The sequence below is a fragment of the Oncorhynchus mykiss genome, chromosome 10, assembly GCF_013265735.2.
Source record: "Oncorhynchus mykiss isolate Arlee chromosome 10, USDA_OmykA_1.1, whole genome shotgun sequence".
NCBI lineage: Eukaryota > Metazoa > Chordata > Actinopteri > Salmoniformes > Salmonidae > Oncorhynchus > Oncorhynchus mykiss.
Window position 1 is genome coordinate 74,893,606 of NC_048574.1, and position 20,737 is coordinate 74,914,342.

The following is a 20,737-nucleotide window of genomic DNA, read 5'->3' on the forward strand; positions in this document are numbered from 1 at the left end:
TTAATACCTGAGCAGATCACTGTGAGTCCAGGAAGGAGATCATAACTTCTGGAACACTCCCTCAGTGAAGACTCAGACCCAGAACAGTAAACTCCAAACCCTCTAGTGGTGTTTCCAGGTGGTACTGAAACAGTGGAGCCACAACCCAGCTGTCTACACACTACTGCAGCTACATTCTCCTTGTTCCAGTCAGCTCCCACAATCCTCCACTCTCCCTGGTCGTACCGCTCAACTACACCAGCACAGCGACTGCCTCCTCCCACCAGCCTCACATCATCAGGCTCTGAGAAAAGAAAAGAGAGAGACAGTAATCTTACTATTTTCTCACTGAAACACACCTATATTGTCTCTCATATTCTTCACTCCAGGTGAAAAACAATGCTGATTGAGTGACAAACTGTTTCTTACCTGAGCAGGTGAGTCCAACAGCATTACCAGGTAGGCAGGTGTTGTTCTCTCTGTCTGAGGTGTCACAGTCCAGGAGAAGGGACTCATTGCCTTTACACTGGAACTCTTTATCCCAGGTCTGACCCTCACCTTCTCCATAGAGCCCCCCCTGTAGAGATGCAGGAGCTCCACAGCCAACATCCCTACAGACTACCTCTGCATCCTGCCGGTCAAAGTCAGCTTCACACACTGAGGCCCAGGACTGATTGGACTTCACCTCCACTCTCCCAGAGCAGAGACCAGCTCCATCCACAAGCCGCACAGACTCTGGAGAAAAAGAGTTGGTTGAACATTCAATCAGTTTTGTTGATGACACTGTCAAGGACTAAACACAAATATGTTGGATAAAAGATTGTAGTTTGCTATGTTTGATACTGTAAGAGGTAGAAATGGGTTCTTAGTCACTCAGGATCAGGTTGGGAATAATGCAGGCAGGAGACAGGAATAAGTTCACTTCACTTTATAGAAAATAAACAGCTGGACATCCATCAGGCAGCTTCACTTCAGTACCATCTGAACTACAATGATCTGCCCATGAACATCTCCCATGAACCAATATGACAAACACAAATATAATGTTTAAATACATCTGACATCTCTCCCTCTATTTAAATGAAATAAAAACACATAAAACATGATACATGGTAATATTGTATAATGTATAAATAAATCTCTCAATATGACCAGTCTCTTGCCTGAACAGGTCACATGATGATAATATCCACCATCACAGACACCAGGTCCTCCTATGATTTTACACCATCTAATAGAAGACTCATCTCCACTACAAATACTAAATAGTCTGACTCCTCTTCTTCCATCTTCAATCAGAGGTCCTCTAGATACAGATACAGGATTCCCACAGTCCAGCTCTCTACACACAACCTTAACATCTCTCCTCATTCCCCACCACCTAAAACATACACCTGTCCACTCTCCTCTGTAGAAGACTTCCACTGTCCCAGAACAGGAAGTGGTCCCATCCACCAGTCTGACTGAGTCTTCAGCTGTAAACAGCAGAGAGGAAAACACAGTGGTGAGGACAGATGATGACAGTGATTGTGTTATTCTAACAGCAGTAATGCTTTGTGGTTGACAAGTATTAGTAGTTCCATAAAACACTAATTGTTATTGGGTTTTAGAATGGTTTGTATGGACAAATGAATTTCTCCATGTAGGTAATAAAGTTGACTAATATTGAACTGCTATAATCACTGTAGATTTATACTCTACCTACCTGGTGGACTGACGCTTTGAGCCTGGAGATCTGAGGAGAAAGAGAGAGACAGAGGAGAAAGAGAGAGACAGAGACAGAGAGAGAGAGAGAAACAAAGGAGAAAGAGAGGAGTCAGAGGAAGAGAGAGACAGAGGTTAAATGAACATCAACATTACCTTTCATGATGTGATGGGGAAGACAGGCTTATCGTTGGTATGGTGCAACAACACCCATGTGTACATACACTATATATAATTTTCTACCTGCGGCTCTGGAACCCTGACCTGTTCACCGGACGTGCTTCCTGTCCCAGACCTGCTGTTTTCAACTCTCTAGAGACAGCAGGAGCGGTAGAGATACTCTGAAGGATCGGCTATGAAAAGACAACTGACATTTACTCCTGAGGTGCTGACCTGTTGCACCCTCAACAACCACTGTGATTATTATTATTTGACCCTGCTGGTCGTCTATGAACGTTTGAACATCTTGGGTTCTAGGTTTCTGTACAGCACTTTGTGACATCAGCTGATATAAGAAGTAAATAAATAAATGTGATTGATTAGTGGACTCCATTTCAGCCACACCCCTTCCTGACAGATGTATTTGGCCTTCCTAGGGAGTTTTTCCTAGCCACCGTGCTTCTACACCTGCATTGCTTGCTGTTTTGGGGTTTTAGGCTGGGTTTCTGTACAGCACTTTGAGATATCAGCTGATGTACGAAGGGCTATATAAATAAATTTGATTTGATTTGATTGGATTTGATGTATAAAATCAAGCCCTCAGCCATGCAATCTCCATAGACAAACATTGGCAGTAGAATGGCCTTAATGAAAAGATCAGTGACTTTCAACATGCAACATCATAGGATGCCACTTTTCCAAGTCAGATGGTCAAATTTGATTTGATTTGATTTCCCCCAACTCCTCTTCTCCACCCTCTCCGCTTCTCCATCCTCTCCACTTCTCACTTACTATTCTCCCCCTCAATTCTCCTCCCCCTGTCCCCCTCTTGTCCCCCCTCTCCCCTACTCCCCTCCCCTGTTCTCTTTCCCCCCCTCTCCTCTTCTCTCTTCTCCTCTTCTCCCCCTCTCCTCTCCTTCTCCTTTTCTCTACACTCAGCTCGCTTCTCCTCACCCTTTCCTCTTCACCCCCTCCTTTCCTCCCCCTCCCACATCTCTTCTTCCACTTCCGCTCTCCTCCAATCCCCCCCTCTCTTCTCTTCTCGCCCCTCTCTAATTCTCTATCTTCTCCTCTTCTCCCCCTCTCTTCTCCTCTTCTCCCCCTCTCCTACCCCATCTCCGCTCATCCCCCCACTCCTCTCCTCTCCCACTTCTACTCTCCCTCTCCTCTCCACAATGTCAGCTTCTCCCCCTCTCTTCTCCACTTCTCCCTCTCCTCTTCTCCCCCCTCTCTTCTCATCTACCTCGCCTCCTCTCCTTTTCTCAACTCTCTTCTCTTCCCCTTTCCTCTTCTCAACATCTCTCCCCTTCTCCTCTCCTCTCCTCTTCTCCCTCCTCCTCTCTTCTCCCCCTCTCTTCTCCTCTTATGCCCCCATAGTCTGCTCTTCTCCACCTGTCTTCTCCTCTCGCTCTCTCTCCTCTCCTCCCCTTTCTTCTTTTCTTCTCCCCTTTTCCCTTCTCCCCCTCTTTCCTTCTCCCTCTCTCTTTTCCCCATCTCCTCTCCTCTTCTCCCCCTCTTCCCTTCTCCCCCTCTTCCCTTCTCCCTCTCTCTTTTCCCCATCTCCTCTCCTCTTCTCCCCCTCTTCCCTTCTCCCCCTCTTCCCTTCTCCCTCTCTCTTTTCCCCATCTCCTCTCCTCTTCTCCCCCTCTTCCCTTCTCCCTCTCTCTTTTCCCCATCTCCTCTCCTCTTCTCCCCCCGTCTCTCACTCTCTTCTCCCCCTTTCCTATTCTCCCCTCTCTTTCCCCTCTTCTCTTCTCCCTTAATCACTTCTCCCCCTCTCCTGTCCTCCCCCGTCCCCTCTCCTCTTTCTCTCTTCTCCCCCCTCTTCTCTTCTCCCCCTCTCTTCTCCCCTTTCCTCTCCTCTTCTCCCACCTCCCCACTCTCCTCTTCCTCTTCTCCCCCTATCCTATAATCCCTCCTCTCCAATCTTCCCCCTCTCTTCTCCCCCTCTCCTCTCCTCTTTTTCCTGTTCCTTCCCCCTCTTCTCTTCTCCCCCTTCCCTCTCCCTCTCCCCTTCTCCCCCTTCCCTCTCCTCTTCTCCCCCTTCCCTTCCCTCTCCTCCCCCTTCCCTCTCCTCTTCTCCCCCTTCCCTCTCCCTCTCCCTCTCCTCTTCTCCCCCTTCCCTTCCCTCTCCTCTTCTCCCCCTTCCCTCTCCTCTTCTTCCCTCTCCCCTTCTCCCTTCCCTTCCCTCTCCTCTTCTCCCCCTTCCCTCTCCTCTTCTCCCCCTTCCCTCTCCTCTTCTCCCCTCTCCCCTTCTCACCCATCTCCTCTTCTGCCCCTCTCTTCTCCTCTTCTGCCCATTTCTTCTCCTCCTCACCCCTCTCTTCTCCCCCTCTCCTCTCCTCTTCTTCCTGTTCCTTCCCCCTCTTCTCTTGTCCCCCTCTCTTCTACCCTCTCCTCCTCCTCCCCCTCCACTCTTCTCCCCCTTCCCTCTCCCTCTCCTCTTCTCCCCATTCCCTCTCCTCTTCTCCTCCTTCCCATCCCTCTCCTCTTCTCCCCCTTCCATCTCCTCTTGTCCCCCTTCCCTCTCCCTCTCCTCTTCTCCCCCTTCCCTCTCTTCTTCTCCTCCTTCCCTTCCCTCTCCTCTTCTCCCCCTTCCCTCTCCTCTTCTCCCCCTTCCCCTTCCCTCTCCCTCTCCTCTTCTTCCCTCTCCCCTTCTCCCCATCTCCTCTTCTGCCCCTCTCTTCTCCTCTTCTGCCCCTCTCTTCTCCTCTTTTCCTCTTCTGCCCCATTACCTTTGATGAGCTTCGGATGTTTTCACTCACGAGACTCCCAGTTAGATAGCCAATGTTCCTTTTTTCCAAAAATATTATTTTTGTAGGCGAAATAGCTCCGTTTGTTCTTCACATTTGGCTGAGAAATCTCCCGGAAATTGCAGTCACGAAAACTCCTAAAAATATTCCAAATTAGCGCCATAATATCGACAGAAACATGGCAAACATTGTTTATAATCAATCCTCAAGGTGCTTTTCAAACATCTATTCGACAATATATCAACCGAGACAATTCTTTTTTTGTAGGACCGATTGGAATAATGGCTACCTCTGTAGCTCGAGAATCACTCTGGGAGTCATCAGGTGACCAGTTGCGCAATGTAGCCGCTTACGGGTATTCTTCAACATAAATGCGTAAAACTACGTCACAATGCTGTAGACACCTTGGGGAATACGGAGAAAGAGTAATCTGGTTGATAGCCCTTTCACTGCTCAATAGGGACTCATTGGAACGCAGAGCTTTCAAAACATGGGGTACTTCCGGATTGGATTTATCTCAGGCTTTCGCCTGCAACATCAGTTCTGTTATACTCACAGACAATATTTTGACAGTTTTGGAAACTTTAGAGTGTTTTCTATCCTAATCTGTCAATTATATGCATATTCTAGCATCTTGTCCTGACAAAATATCCTGTTTACTAAGGGAACGTTATTTTTCCAAAAATACTGCTCCCTAGACACAAAATTATATTCTTCCATTTTAAATAACAGGCTCTCCCACCATCTATAATCATCAGGTCTGCTTGCAGATGAACAGAATGTCTTGGAAAGCCAAACCTTTAGACCTCATAGTTCTGTCCAATACGTTGTGGATGTTTTATTATTCATACTTTCATTACAAGTTGGGATTTAAATTGATGGACACGCCATGACGTCTCAGTGAAAATTTATTAAATATATTTATTATAAAACAATTGAGAAAACGTCACTCAAATCCTGTTAAAATGTATATTGAGGTATTAGTCTCATGCTACAGTATATAAATGATATTCTTCCATTTTAAAACAGCCTAACAGGCTCTTCCACCATCTCTAATGATCTGGTCTGCTTGATGATGAACAAAATGTAGACCACAGCATGATTATTATATGACTACCACATCTCTGTACCCCTCACACACAATCCATGTCTGGCAGATGCTCTTTTCATTTACAATTGAACCCTTCGCCTACAATTTCTGCGAACGTGTGGAAATCTGTAACGTCGGATCAGTTTGGCCTGTAAACGATGGAAAGATGAGACTCAGGAACACGATGATGTTCTCCGTTTTGTCCTACGACCCCATAAGCATCGTCTGAGGTCATACAGTCCATCTGTCAACTTCTGTCTGTAGTGTCAGAACCGTTTGGACGACACACTAACGTGACCCCACTATGGAAAGGTGAGTCTCTCAGGAACACATACAGGTTGTTGTGATCTAGGACACACTAACACAACCCCACTATGGAAAGGTGAGTCTCTCAGGAACACATACAGGTTGTTGTGATCTAGGACACACTAACATGACCCCACTATGGAAAGGTGAGTCTCTCAGGAACACATACAGGTTGTTGTGATCTAGGACACACTAACATGACCCCACTATGGAAAGGTGAGTCTCTCAGGAACACATACAGGTTGTTGTGATCTAGGACACACTAACATGACCCCACTATGGAAAGGTGAGTCTCTCAGGAACACATACAGGTTGTTGTGATCTAGGACACACTAACATGACCCCACTATGGAAAGGTGAGTCTCTCAGGAACACATACAGGTTGTTGTGATCTAGGACACACTAACATGACCCCACTATGGAAAGGTGAGTCTCTCAGGAACACAGACAGGTTGTTGTGATCTAGGACACACTAACATGACCCCACTATGGAAAGGTGAGTCTCTCAGGAACACATACAGGTTGTTGTGATCTAGGACACACTAACATGACCCCACTATGAAAAGGTGAGTCTCTCAGGAAGACATACAGGTTGTTTTGATCTAGGACGTCCACAAGCTTTACAAGACTCGTCTGAAGGTCTCCTGGTACCAGTTTAACACATATATGGAAGTAGATATGGAGAGAGTTTAGTTACAAAAAACAAGGGGTTAAATACAATTAAAAACAATATGCCACCAGACATGATATATTTAACTGTACTAGAATGCTTAAAAGGCCTCTAATAATGTTTGTATCAGTTATCGGTAAAGGTAAAGGTTTTTCTTTGGCAAGGAAAATAACGGATATCGGTATCATACGCCAAGAGCCGGGCCACCGCAGGGGGGCAGGAAAGCAGAGAATTAAAAATAATTCCAAGCCTGAGGTAGTAGCCCTACAAGGAAACGTTGCCTCAGCCTCGTCTGGATCAGAGGAAGAAATACAGACCCAGCGCCCCCGAATCCTCTGATGAAGACACCTGTGAAGGGTTATACACGATGGAGGAAGGAAGGAGCCACCAGAAGGAATATATTTGAAGCCCCATCAGAGGAGGGAACATGTTTCACGTCCTGACCTTAGTTCCTTTTTTTATGTCTCTATTTTAGGTTGGTCAGGGCGTGAGTTGGAGTGGGCATTCTATGTTTTTGTTCTATGTTTTGTATTTCTGCTTTTGGCCTGTTATGGTTCCCAATCAGAGGCAGCTGTCAATCATTGTCTCTGATTGAGAAACATACTTAGGTAGCCTGTGTTCCCACTATGATTTGTGGGTAGTTGTTTTCTGTGTATGTGTTTTCCATACAGAACTGTTTCGGTTTTCATTTATTTCTCTTGTTTTTTTGGTATTCTGTGTTCAGTTGAATAAATACATTATGGACACTTACCACGCTGCGCATTGGTCCGATATTTCATACTCCTCGTCAGAGGAAGAAGAAAATCATTACAACATGGTAGGGATTCTCCTAGGGCACCCCCGACGGGGGATGGGGAACAACCTCCACACCCCTCTACCGAGGTCGACCTGCCCCAAGGGACAGTTCGGTACCTCTCAGCATAGAGACCCGCCATGAGGAAGGTAAAGATGAAAAATGGGAGGAATGTCGGCAGATCAGGTGAGTCCTCTCTTCCCTACTATGCAATTAGGCGGGGCCTCTTGTATTGGGTCGGGCAACGAAGGTGGGAAAACAGGAATTACTTATGGTGCCTAGACCATACAGCTAGCCCATTCCCACATCCTATGAGGACACCTGGCACAGGACAGAAGGATCGACAGAATCAAGCAGAGGTTCTATTGGCCCCGTGTCACCCGAGATGTGGCCAGGTATTGTAGGAAGTGTGATCTATGTCAGCGCATGGCCCCACAGCCACACCAGCGTAATCCTTTGATTCCACTCCCCATTATAGAGACTCCCTTCGAACGCAGAGCTATGGACCTCGTGGGACCCCTCCTGTATTCCGCCAAAGGACACGAGTACATCCTGGTTGCCATAGATTACGCCACCAAGTTCCCAGAGGCCATACCCCTTCGCAACATGTCGTCAATGGGAATCGCCAAGGAATTGTTCATGCTGTTCTCCCGGGTGGGCCTTCCCAAGAAGTTCCTAGCCAACCAGGGTACCCCATTCATGTCCTGGTTGATGAAGGATTTGTGTCGGTTATACCAGGTTCAACAGATACGCACTAGCATATTCCACCCGTAGGCAGACGGTTTGTGCGAATACCTGAACAAAACGATTAAAAGCATGTTGAAGAGTAGTGTCCAGAGATGGGAAAATCTGCCCCACTTAATGTTTGCCCTGCCCCAGGCGTCCACTGGGTTCTCCCCATTCAAATTGCTCTATGGCAGGCCATCTTGAAGGATCCTCGACTTACCCAAGGAGACCTGGGAGGCCCAACCATGCCCTTTCCTGTCGAGGATAGAACATGTTACCCTGATGAGGGACTGCCTGTTGGCAGTCTGGCCCATAGTAAGGGAACACCCCCCTGAAATTGACAAAAATTAATGGGACCTTATTGGCACCATACGAAACATATACACGATGTACAATACCACTCAATTGGACACTGTTTCATTCAAAACATATTGCAAATGCCATTTTGTAAATGCCAAGTGTAACACAGCAAAAATCCAATAGATGCTCCACTGTACATTTTCTTATTGCAAATGTAACACAAGTCAAGACCCAAGAGTAAAATTCTGAAAATGTGAATTTTCTTTCAAAAACTTATCACCCCCTTAAAAAATCTGGACCGTTTTTTGAAATTCTTTAGATTTTTGGGGGCAATTACACATGTATAAGTACTTGAACATACTTTTGTCATATTTTATTGTCATAATTTTTTAATTGTCCATAAGGCATATGTTTTGTCTATTTGCTATATGATTTCATAGGAAGTCAAAAGTCAAAGTCAAAAGTCAGTGAACCATTGCCAAATGCCATAAGAAATGTACAAATGCAATATGAAAGTATTGAATGTGCCAAATCAGGATGTTTTGTCCATTTGCCAAGTACGATCATAGGAAGTTGGTTTCCAAAGCCAAAAGTCAGTGAACCATGTCCAAATGGCATTTATATTGCCCAAATGATATATAGCCCTATGTTAAGCCATGAATCAACCTAGATGGTCTATTTGTCATGTATGATGAGGGAGAAGTGGGACTGTTGTTTTTATTTTATTTTATTGAAAACATCCAAAATGATATCCCATTCCAATCACCAGGTGCACGGCTGTCCATTTGCAATATGTTTCAATGGGCATTTACCATCACGAATTAGACATGCTCAAAAATACTGCAGAAATGCAAAATTGACTGGCCCGATAAACTCGGGATGTCCGGGCAGTGCTAGTGGTTCCTCTCCATTGCTCGATGGTGACATGAGGGAAGTGGGACTCTGTCGTTCTTTAATGATTTTTTAAAAAAATGTCAAAAATTACTAGGGGCGCCCCCTATTGGATGGGCACGGATGGGGGGTGCTCCCTAGTGGACACCTTGCAACCTCCTAAAGGCATTTAAAACCATTATAAAAATGTTATCCTGGAAACCCTTCCCAATCACCAGGTGCACGGCTGTCCACGAAAAAATTGACTGGCCCGATGAACTCAGAATGGCCGGGGAGTGATTCTGGTTCCTCTCCTTCCTCTCTGCTCGTTGGTGTTGATTTCAGAAAGTCATTTTGGTAATGGTTTATCACTGTTTAAACATATTGCAAATGGACAAAAGTCACGTAGAGCTCCGAAACCCGCCTTAACGGATTAGTCTGAACACGTCGCAAAAGGTTCTGTCACTTTTTTGAAAAAAAAACACATTTCTTTAACCATAATCAATTGTACGTTGTGTGATGTCTCGTAAATTACGATAGATAAATGGCTTGTTGTCTTTTTCCTAACACCATAGGGTAATGTACTCTGACGTGAAGCGGTCAAATTAGCTCTGTTTTTTACCTTTAATCCCAGAAAATGGGCCATAACTCAAAAAGCGATGAGGCCTCGGCTCAAAGCCCAATTGGCCAAACCCATGGTCACCGAGATTAATCTTCAAAGTCTTTATCATTTAGGAGAAATGGCCATGTCAAATTGGTGATGTTTTGTACATTTGCAATAAGCAGCCAGTCTCCATCTGGTGGAATTTTCCGGAACAGCGGAACTCGTGGACGTCCAGTAAGGGACAGTACATTTGCAACATGGTCATCCTCATTGATCATATGGCTAATGCCGAAAAGTGCCCTTCATGTTGGAAAGGAAGCATTCTGTGAATACTGAAGCATTGCATCAACAAGGTGGCTCTGATAATATTGAAACGTTGTTTAAACGAACAAGGCGGCCCGGAGAAACTGAAACACTTTGTATCAACAAGACAACTCACATTGCAACATAGTAGTCAACACAGAGGCAGCACACATTTTTTTCCCCCCCGGGCCAGCTGGTCTGTCTGATATTATTGTGTTGAATAAGCAGCATCTGGGTGCTCATTATACTCTAAAAACAGCCCTACATCCACACTATAGATAAATAATTTAGCAATATTTAATGACGTTATGCCAGCATTATTGATCTGGTCGTCTGTTAATTCAGGAAGGTGGACAAGCAACACTGATGTAGTGAGAGGTAGAAATACATTATACCAGAGGGAGGTAGACTACAGGTAGGGATTAGGATGCAGACAGACCAACACTGATGTAGTGAGAGGTAGAAATACATTATACCAGAGGTAGGTAGACTACAGGTAGGGATTAGGATGACAGAGGATGATGATGTAGGCCCATAGAAATAAGTTAATTTTTGGCTCCCTACAGAAGGCTATATCAAACCCCTGATACAGTACTGGACTACTAGGGGGGAAATGGTTTTCCAGAAAATAAAAGTTTCAATTTAAATGTTTGTATTTTTTTGGGGTCACTGCAGCACCCTCATCACGCCTACTTCCCTTGGCCTGTCCCCTCCCCTCCTCTCTCTCTCCACTACTCTCTCATCTGTCCCCTTCCCTCCTCTCTCTCTCCACTACTCTCTCCTCTGTCCCCTCCCCTCCTCTCTCTCTCCACTAACCTCTCCTCTGTCCCCTCCCCTCCTCTCTCTCTCCACTACTCTCCTCTGTCCCCTCCCCTCCTCTCTCTCTCCACTACTCTCTCCTCTGTCCCCTCCCCTCCTCTCTCTCTCCACTAATCTCTCCTCTGTCCCCTCCTCTCTCTCTCTCCACTACTCTCTCCTCTGCCCTTCCCTCTCTCTTCCTGACATATAGCATCAGGCCTGTTGAGTTTGACTCAGGTCACATCTATGACGTGATAAACTTTTAGGCAGATAAGATCAGTTAAACCCACATAACAACAGGAAACACTGACATTAGAAAAACTCCACAGGAAACTGCTGGCAGAGCAGCAAAGTTACACATATAGTGTGTGCTATAATATCACCTCTAACTTTCTACTGCCTGAGTTCACCTCTTATAAGGGTTTACTGGACAACTTGAATAAGGTCTGGATGTCTTATATTGAAAACACTACAACAAAAGGAGTCTGTATTGAAAAGATGCCCACTTCCTGTTTTCAATAGCTGCTGGGTTGTTCAGTCCTGCCCTGGGGGTCTGCTGTCCTGTGGGTTGTCACTCTGGCCTTGACCTAATACACCTGAAACCAATAATGAATGTTTCACTCAGACCCTAAAGCTGAGTGGGATGTGTTGGGTTGGGGCTCTGCAGGGCAGTGGACACATAGGGACAGAACAGGGAGACCCAGCTATATTGTGTGGATGTTAAAGAGCTCTACATTACTACTAGGTCATATGAGATGAATTGTGATGTTTCTGTGTTAATATATGTGCAGGTGTTCCCAAACCTTTCCCTTGGGATAAAAACTAAATCAAAAGGTAGGAATGACATTTTGTTGGAGAGAGTTGAGTTATGTACTAGACTGGTGGGAGTAGGGGAGAGAGTTGAGTTATGTAGTAGACTGGTGGGGGTCGGGGAGAGAGTTGAGTTATGTACTAGACTGGTGGGAGTCGGGGAGAGAGTTGAGTTATGTACTAGACTGGTGGGGGTCGGGGAGAGAGTTGAGTTATGTACTAGACTGATGGGGGTCAGGGAGAGAGTTGAGTTATGTACTAGACTGGTGGGGTCAGGGAGAGATTTGAGTTATGTACTAGACTGGTGGGGGTCAGGGAGAGAGTTGAGTTATGTACTAGACTGGTGGGGGTCAGGGAGAGAGTTGAGTTATGTACTAGACTGGTGGGGGTCGGGGAGAGAGTTGAGTTATGTACTAGACTGGTGGGGGTCAGGGAGAGTTGAGTTATGTACTAGACTGGTGGGGGTCAGGGAGAGAGTTGAGTTATGTACTAGACTGGTGGGGACTGGAGAGAGAGTTGAGTTATGTACTAGACTGGTGGGGGTCAGGGAGAGAGTTGAGTTATGTACTAGACTGGTGGGGACTGGAGAGAGAGTTGAGTTATGTACTAAAATGGTGGGGTTCGGGGAGGGAGTTGAGTTATGTACTAGACTGGTGGGGGTCAGGGAGAGAGTTGAGTTATGTACTAGACTGGTGGGGGTTGGGGAGAGAGTTGGGTTATGTCCTAGACTGGTGGGGGTCAGGGAGAGAGTTGAGTTATGTACTAGACTGGTGGGGGTCAGGGAGAGAGTTGAGTTATGTACTAGACTGGTGGGGGTCAGGGAGAGAGTTTAGTTATGTACTAGACTGGTGGGGGTCGGGGAGAGAGTTGAGTTATGTACTAGACTGGTGGGGGTCGGGGAGAGAGTTGAGTTATGTACTAAAATGGTGGGGTTGGGGAGAGAGTTGAGTTATGTACTAGACTGGTGGGGGTCAGGGAGAGAGTTGAGTTATGTACTAGACTGGTGGGAGTCGGGGAGAGAGTTGAGTTATGTGCTAGACTGGTGGGGGTCAGGGAGAGAGTTGAGTTATGTACTAGACTGGTGGGGGTCAGGGAGAGAGTTGAGTTATGTACTAGACTGGTGGGGGTCGGGGAGAGAGTTGAGTTATGTACTAGACTGGTGGGGGTCAGGGAGAGTTGAGTTATGTACTAGACTGGTGGGGGTCAGGGAGAGAGTTGAGTTATGTACTAGACTGGTGGGGACTGGAGAGAGAGTTGAGTTATGTACTAGACTGGTGGGGGTCAGGGAGAGAGTTGAGTTATGTACTAGACTGGTGGGGACTGGAGAGAGAGTTGAGTTATGTACTAAAATGGTGGGGTTCGGGGAGGGAGTTGAGTTATGTACTAGACTGATGGGGGTCGGGGAGAGAGTTGAGTTATGTACTAGACTGGTGGGGGTCGGGGAGAGAGTTGAGTTATGTACTAGACTGGTGGGGGTCGGGGAGAGAGTTGAGTTATGTACTAGACTGGTGGGGGTTGGGGAGAGAGTTGAGTTATATACTAGACTGGTGGGGGTCGGGGAGAGAGTTGAGTTATGTACTAGACTGGTGGGGGTCAGGGAGAGAGTTGAGTTATTGTCTAGACTGATGGGGGCCAGGGAGCGAGGACTGAATAGTGGAACATACTGCTAGTCTGTATGACTTTTATCTTGTTAGTTCTTTACTTCAATGATGTGTGATAAACTTCTCAGCAACTTATCTTTGATCAGTGGTTGAACCAAGCTACCAACAGCAAACTCATCTGTTCTGAAAACCCCCACAGGAAACTGCTCACAGGGCAGCAACGTTTCATAGTGTCTACCATAATATCACCTCTAACTTTCTACTGCCTGAGTTTACCTCTTATAAGGGTTTACTGGACAACTTGAATAAGGTCTGGATGTCTTATATTGAAAACACTACAACAAAAGGAGTCTGTATTGAAAAGATGCCCACTTCCTGTTTTCAATAGCTGCTGGGTTGTTCAGTCCTGCCCTGGGGGTCTGCTGTCCTGTGGGTTGTCACTCTGGCCTTGACCTAACACACCTGTAACCAATAATGAATGTTTCACTCAGACCCTAAAGCTGAGTGGGATGTGTTGGGTTGGGGCTCTGCAGGGCAGTGGACATATAGGAACAGAACAGGGAGACCCAGCTATATTGTGTGGATGTTAAACAGCTCTACAGGACTACAAGGTCATATGAGATGAATTATATGGAGGATGTAATGTAGTGTATATTGTGTGGATGTTAAAGAGCTCTACAGTTCTACTAGGTCATATGAGATGAATTATATGGAGGATGTAATGTAGTGTATATTGTGTGGATGTTAAAGAGCTCTACAGTTCTACTAGGTCATATGAGATTAATTATATGGAGGATGTAATGTAGTGTATATTGTGTGGATGTTAAACAGCTCTACAGGACTACTAGGTCATATGAGATGAATTGTGATGTTTCTGTGTTAATATATGTGCAGGTGTTTCCAAACCTTTCCCTTGGGATGAAAACTAAATCAAAAGGTAGGAATGAAATTGTGTTGGAGAGAGTTGAGTTATGTACTAGACTGGTTTGGGTCAGGGAGAGAGTTGAGTTATGTACTAGACTGGTGGGGGTCAGGGAGAGAGTTGAGTTATGTACTAGACTGGTGGGGGTCAGGGAGAGAGTTGAGTTATGTACTAGACTGGTGGGGGTCAGGGAGAGAGTTGAGTTATTTACTAGACTGGTGGGGGTCAGTGAGAGAGTTGAGTTATGTACTTGACTGGTGGGTGTCAGGGAGAGAGTTGAGTTATGTACTAGACTGGTGGGGGTCAGGGAGAGAGTTGAGTTATGTACTAGACTGGTGGGGGTCAGGGAGAGAGTTGAGTTATGTACTATCTGCATAAACATTCTTAGAAAAAGACCCAAATAATGTTGGACAGAATAATTAATTAATATCCATCACTAATTAATATCCATCACTAATTAATACCCATCACTAATTAATATCCATCACTAATTAATATCCATCACTAATTAATATCCATCACTAATTAATATCCCTCACTAATTAATATCCATCACTAATTAATATCCAGAAACAAGTCTTCAATGTCTATAACCACATAAAAACAAGAGAGCAGCACTGAAATACCAAGAGATGAACATAGAGAAAAGTCCCTTCATCCAGCTGGTCCTGAAGCTTAGTTCACAAACCACTACTAACCCAACAAAGCCTCAGGACAGAACTCAGACAGTCTGGCCCAAACAAATTATAACCAAACATATATAAATGATGGTAAACTATCTGACCACCGTGACTGAGAAAAAACGGAGAAAAAAATGGACAATTGACAGACTCAGTGAGCATCGCCTTGCTATTGAGAGAGGTAGGCAGAGAGAAGACAGGCTATGTGCCCACTGCCCACAAAATTAGTTGGATTCTGAGCTGTACTTCCTAACCTCCTGCCAAATGTACAACGATATAAGAGACACATATTTCCCTCAGATTACAAAGACCCCAAAATAATTTGAAAACAAATATAATATTGACAAGCTCCCGTATCTGTTGGGTAAAATAACACAGTGTGCAATCATGTAATTTGTATTTCTATGTTTTGTACACACATCTCACAATCTCCTACACACACCAGCTGACTAAGAGGACCCTAGTGGAGCCAGCTGGTTGAGAGGGCCCTAGTGGAGCCAGGTGACTGAGAGGGCCCTAGTGGAGCCAGCTGGCTGAGAGGGCCCTAGTGGAGCCAGCTGGCTGAGAGGGCCCTAGTGGAGCCAGCTGGTTGAGAGGGCCCTAGTGGAGCCAGCTGACTGAGAGGGCCTTAGTGGAGCCAGCTGACTGAGAGGGCCCTAGTAGAGCCAGCTGACTGAGAGGGCCCTAGTGGAGCCAGCTGACTGAGAGCCCGCTGGCTCCACTAGGGCCCTCTCAACCAGCTGTCTGGTTGGACCTTTTGATCTTGACTCAGCTCATAGACCTCTATCATCTACACCCCTCCCTTCTCCTACTCTAACATAACACCAATATAATATATAATACATAATATATACTCTCATTCATTTACATAGAGACAGATACAATCAATGATTGACACACTGAATATACAACAGTCAGACGCATGACACCATCACAACTTAACTGACATTAGTGCCTGTCCCCAGATGGACAGTTAGACTACAGTAAAGTACATTTACAGGTGATCACATCATTGTCCTGCTTTGAGACACATTTTTACTGTCTGCTTCCAGTTGCATGTTATTTTACTAACCCTGCAAATTATAATATATCTTACAATATCAAAACATATCTCAGTAACTGTCACAAGTGTATATCATTATAACAGCATCCTACCTCTGCTCCACAACAGGGTCATCAGTACCACTGCAGGTATCATATCTGCCTCTAACTGGGGCTCCACTGAGCGAAACAAGTCTACTGTCATGAAGAGAGGACTGAAGAGTGAGAAATACTGCTAGGCTATATGACTTCTATCTCATTACTTCCCTACTTATATGACGTGACAAACTAAGCAGATAAGATCAGTTAAACCCACCTACATACAGGAAACACTGACATTAGAAAAACTCCACAGGAAACTGCTGGCAGAGCAGCAAAGTTACACATAGTGTGTCCTATAATATCACCTCTAACTTTCTACTGCTTGAGTTCACCTCTTATAGAATATTGGCTTAATGTTCGAGCACCTAAATATAAACAGTACCAGCACCCAAAATGAGTACTGATGAGGTCTCATGTTAGAGCAGGAGAAGGGGGGATGTGGTGTAGAAGCTAGAGGTCTGTTACCCAAGTCAACTCAACAGGCCTGATGCTATATGTCAGGGTCAGGCTGGGCTGGGCCAAGAGAGGAAAAGGTTACTGGTTATGATGACATCACTGGTGAGAAGTCAGTAATGAAAATATATTCAGCTAATTTAAATGTCAGTCTATCTCTCCCTCCTCCCCTGTCTCCTTCTACCAACTCAGTCTGTCATTAAGTCCTATCTCTCTCTCTCTCATCTCTCCCTCATCCCCTGTCTCCTTCTACCAACTCAGTCTGTCATTAAGTCCTCTCTCTCTCTCTCTCATCTCTCTCTCCCTCCTCCCCTGTCTCCTTCTACCAACCCAGTCTGTCAATAAGTCCTATCTCTCTCTCTCATCTCTCTCTCCCTCCTCCCCTGTCTCCTTCTACCAACTCAGTCTGTCAATAAGTCCTATATCTCTCTCTCATCTCTCTCTCCCTCCTCCCCTGTCTCCTTCTACCAACTCAGTCTGTCATTAAGTCCTATCTCTCTCTCTCTCTCTCTCTCTCATCTCTCTCTCCTCCCCTGTCTCCTTCTACCAACCCAGTCTGTCAGTAAGAACTAAACTCAGCAAAAAAAGAAACGTCCTCTCACTGTCAACTGCCTTTATTTTCAGCAAACTTAACATGCGTAAACATTTGTATGAACATAACAAGATTCAACAACTGAGACATAAACTGAACAAGTTCCACAGACATGTGACTAACAGAAATATATAATGTGTCCCTGAACAAAGGGGGGAGGGGGTCAAAATCAAAAGGAACAGGCAGTATCAGGTGTGGCCACCAGCTGCATTAAGTACTGCAGTGCATTTCCTCATGGACTGCACCAGATTTAACAGTTATTGCTGTGGGATGTTACCCCACTCTTCCATCAAGGCACCTGCAAGTTCCCGGACATTTCTGGGGGGAATGGCCCTAGAATGCTAGAATGGGGAGGAGGACAATAAACAACAGAACGTATGGTGCTAGAATGGAGAGGAGATCAGTAAACAATATATTTAGATTCTCTTCACAACTAGACAGTTACAGTACATTTGACCTTAAAGTAAAATCCTAATTGTATATGTACTTACCTATATAGACACACTTCCCAGGTTTGACAGTAAAAAACCTTGCTACAAAGACTGTTTTCCTGACTGTCTCTACTGATGGCCTCTAACAGCAGAATAAAATAAGTGGGATATTTAAACAGCACTGAAACAGAGTAGGTTGCTAGTTGACGATGTGTTGTAAATTGTTTCAATGCTTCCGTCTACAGATCTTCTAATGTATTGTAATACCACATGTACCAATACAGTAGAATAGACAGGGACACTGTGTAATGACACAATGACCCTCCATCCAATGTTCTGCTGCTCTTGTGCAACATTGTGACGCCACTGACATGTTTACAGGTTGCCATGCCGACGAAAGAGAAGGTGTTTTCATTCTGTAACAAGGCCTTCACTTCAGTCTGGATGGCTGGTTGACTGCAGACAGGTTACACAGTATCAGTGGAGGTGTTAGGCTGTTTCTGCTCTCCTCCCAACTACTAATGGAATTGTCCTGCCAATGCAACGTATGAAAATGTATCCAGTCACTACTGTAAGTCTCTCTGGATAAGAGCGTCTGCTAAATGACTCACATGTTCAATGTAATGTTCAGTTTGACAATATCAATGGAATAGACCAAAGCAGAGCCATGTATTTAGATATGAACAGATATCTCGATTGAGGATAATGTCAGTATTTAGCTACGTTATTAGCTGTTTTGCTCACCAAAGGTGGAACAAAGTGAAACTGTTGATGTCAAAGCCTCAGTTCCGGGAGAGTAGTGGGTGAAACCATTCACCTCGGGAAAAGGGGTGATATAATTAAAGTTTCCTTTCATTATGTATTACTGAATTCATTAAAATATTTGCTGCCATTGTAGTAAGGTTGATAATACGAGAGGACTTCAGACCTACCATTTTTGTATAATTTTCTTTGAAAGAACAACTAGTGTGTTTTGAGTGCTTCTCCCCTATTTGGGAAGTTGGTCTGCCCGCTCCTCAGTCTGACAGATATTCTGAGAGCAGGTTCGCGTCCTCTTCCTCTGTACATAAAAACTGTTTCAAACTGTATAACACAATAGTGGTTTTGGAAAACTGGTTCATATATCCTAAAGTCAATAGCGAATGTGGCTCTGTAGACAACAATAGTGCTAGGTGTCTGTACTATATAAACACTGCTAATCCAACAATAGTGCTAGGTGTCTGTACTATATAAACACTGCTAATCCAACAATAGTGCTAGGTGCCTGTACTATATAAACACTGCTAATCCAACAATAGTGCTAGGTGTCTGTACTATATAAACACTGCTAATCCAACAATAGTGCTAGGTGTCTGTACTATATAAACACTGCTAATCCAACAATAGTGCTAGGTGTCTGTACTATAGAAACACTGCTAATACAACAATAGTGCTAGGTGTCTGTACTATATAAACACTGCTAATACAACAATAGTGCTAGGTGTCTGTACTATATAAACACTGCTAATCCAACAATAGTGCTAGGTGTCTGTACTATATAAACACTGCTAATCCAACAATAGTGCTAGGTGTGTGTACTATATAAACACTGCTAATACAACAATAGTGCTAGGTGTCTGTACTATAGAAACACTGCTAATACAACAATAGTGCTAGGTGTCTGTACTATATAAACACTGTTAATCCAACAATAGTGCTAGGTGTCTGTACTATATAAACACTGCTAATCCAACAATAGTGCTAGGTGTCTGTACTATATAAACACTGCTACTCCAACAATAGTGCTAGGTTTCTGTACTATATAAACACTGCTAATACAACAATAGTGCTAGGTGTCTGTACTATATAAACACTGCTAATCCAACAATAGTGCTAGGTGTCTGTACTATATAAACACTGCTAATCCAACAATAGTGCTAGGTGTCTGTACTATATAAACACTGCTACTCCAACAATAGTGCTGGGTGTCTGTACTATATAAACACTGCTAATACAACAATAGTGCTTGGGGCCTGTTCTACAGGTTCACACTTGAATTAAAGGGGAACTACTTTCAAATCTACATTTCTTAAATTTTCCACAAACCTCAAAAGTGGTCTACTATTATCCTACTGAACAGTACAGCTTGGGTTGGCCTACTATTATCCTATTGACCAGTACAGCTTGGGTTGGTCTACTATTATCCTACTGAACAGTACAGTTTGGGTTGGTCTACTATTATCCTACTGAACAGTACAGCTTGGGTTGGTCTACTATTATCCTACTGAACAGTACAGTTTGGGTTGGTCTGACTGTGAAAGACCAATATGGGATTCATCATTTAGGTCATTCAGAGTGTATCACTGTTTCTCGTGCTTTTCACACAGGGTGCCTTTCCTTCTCTGGGCCGTTTGGAAAATGTTTTACTAAATTAGAGTACTGAATGCCCACTTCTCCAGGCACCACGACACCACTGACCTACACAACAGCTTTCAACATACCAGTATTTAGTTTGGAAAATGTTTTACTAAATTAGAGTACTGTATACCCACTTCTCCAGGCACCACTACACCACTGACCTACACAACAGCTTTCAACATACCAGTATTTAGTTTGGAAAATGTTTTACTAAATTAGAGTACTGTATACCCACTTCTCCAGGCACCACTACACCACTGACCTTCACCTACACAACATCTTTCAACATACCAGTATTTAGTTTGGAAAATGTTTTACTAAATTAGAGTACTGAATACCCACTTCTCCAGGCACCACGACACCACTGACCTACACAACAGCTTTCAACATACCAGTATTTAGTTTGGAAAATGTTTTACTAAATTAGAGTACTGTATACCCACTTCTCCAGGCACCACGACACCACTGACCTACACAACAGCTTTCAACATACCAGTATTTAGTTTGGAAAATGTTTTACTAAATTAGAGTACTGTATACCCACTTCTCCAGGCACCACGACACCACTGACCTACACAACAGCTTTCAACATACCAGTATTCAGTTTGGAAAATGTTTTGCTAAATTAGAGTACTGAATACCCACTTCTCCAG

General features: G+C 44.5%; 1 long non-coding RNA gene across 1 annotated transcript; it reads right to left on the minus strand.

Moving 5' to 3' along the window:
- Window positions 1-1,128: 1,128 nt before the first annotated feature.
- LOC118936768 lies at window positions 1,129-16,548 on the minus strand. Its single transcript, XR_005034232.1, has 3 exons — window positions 16,224-16,548; window positions 1,685-1,714; window positions 1,129-1,454 (listed from the first exon to the last, which is right to left on the minus strand). It is a non-coding gene; the product is annotated as an uncharacterized LOC118936768 (long non-coding RNA).
- Window positions 16,549-20,737: the final 4,189 nt, after the last annotated feature.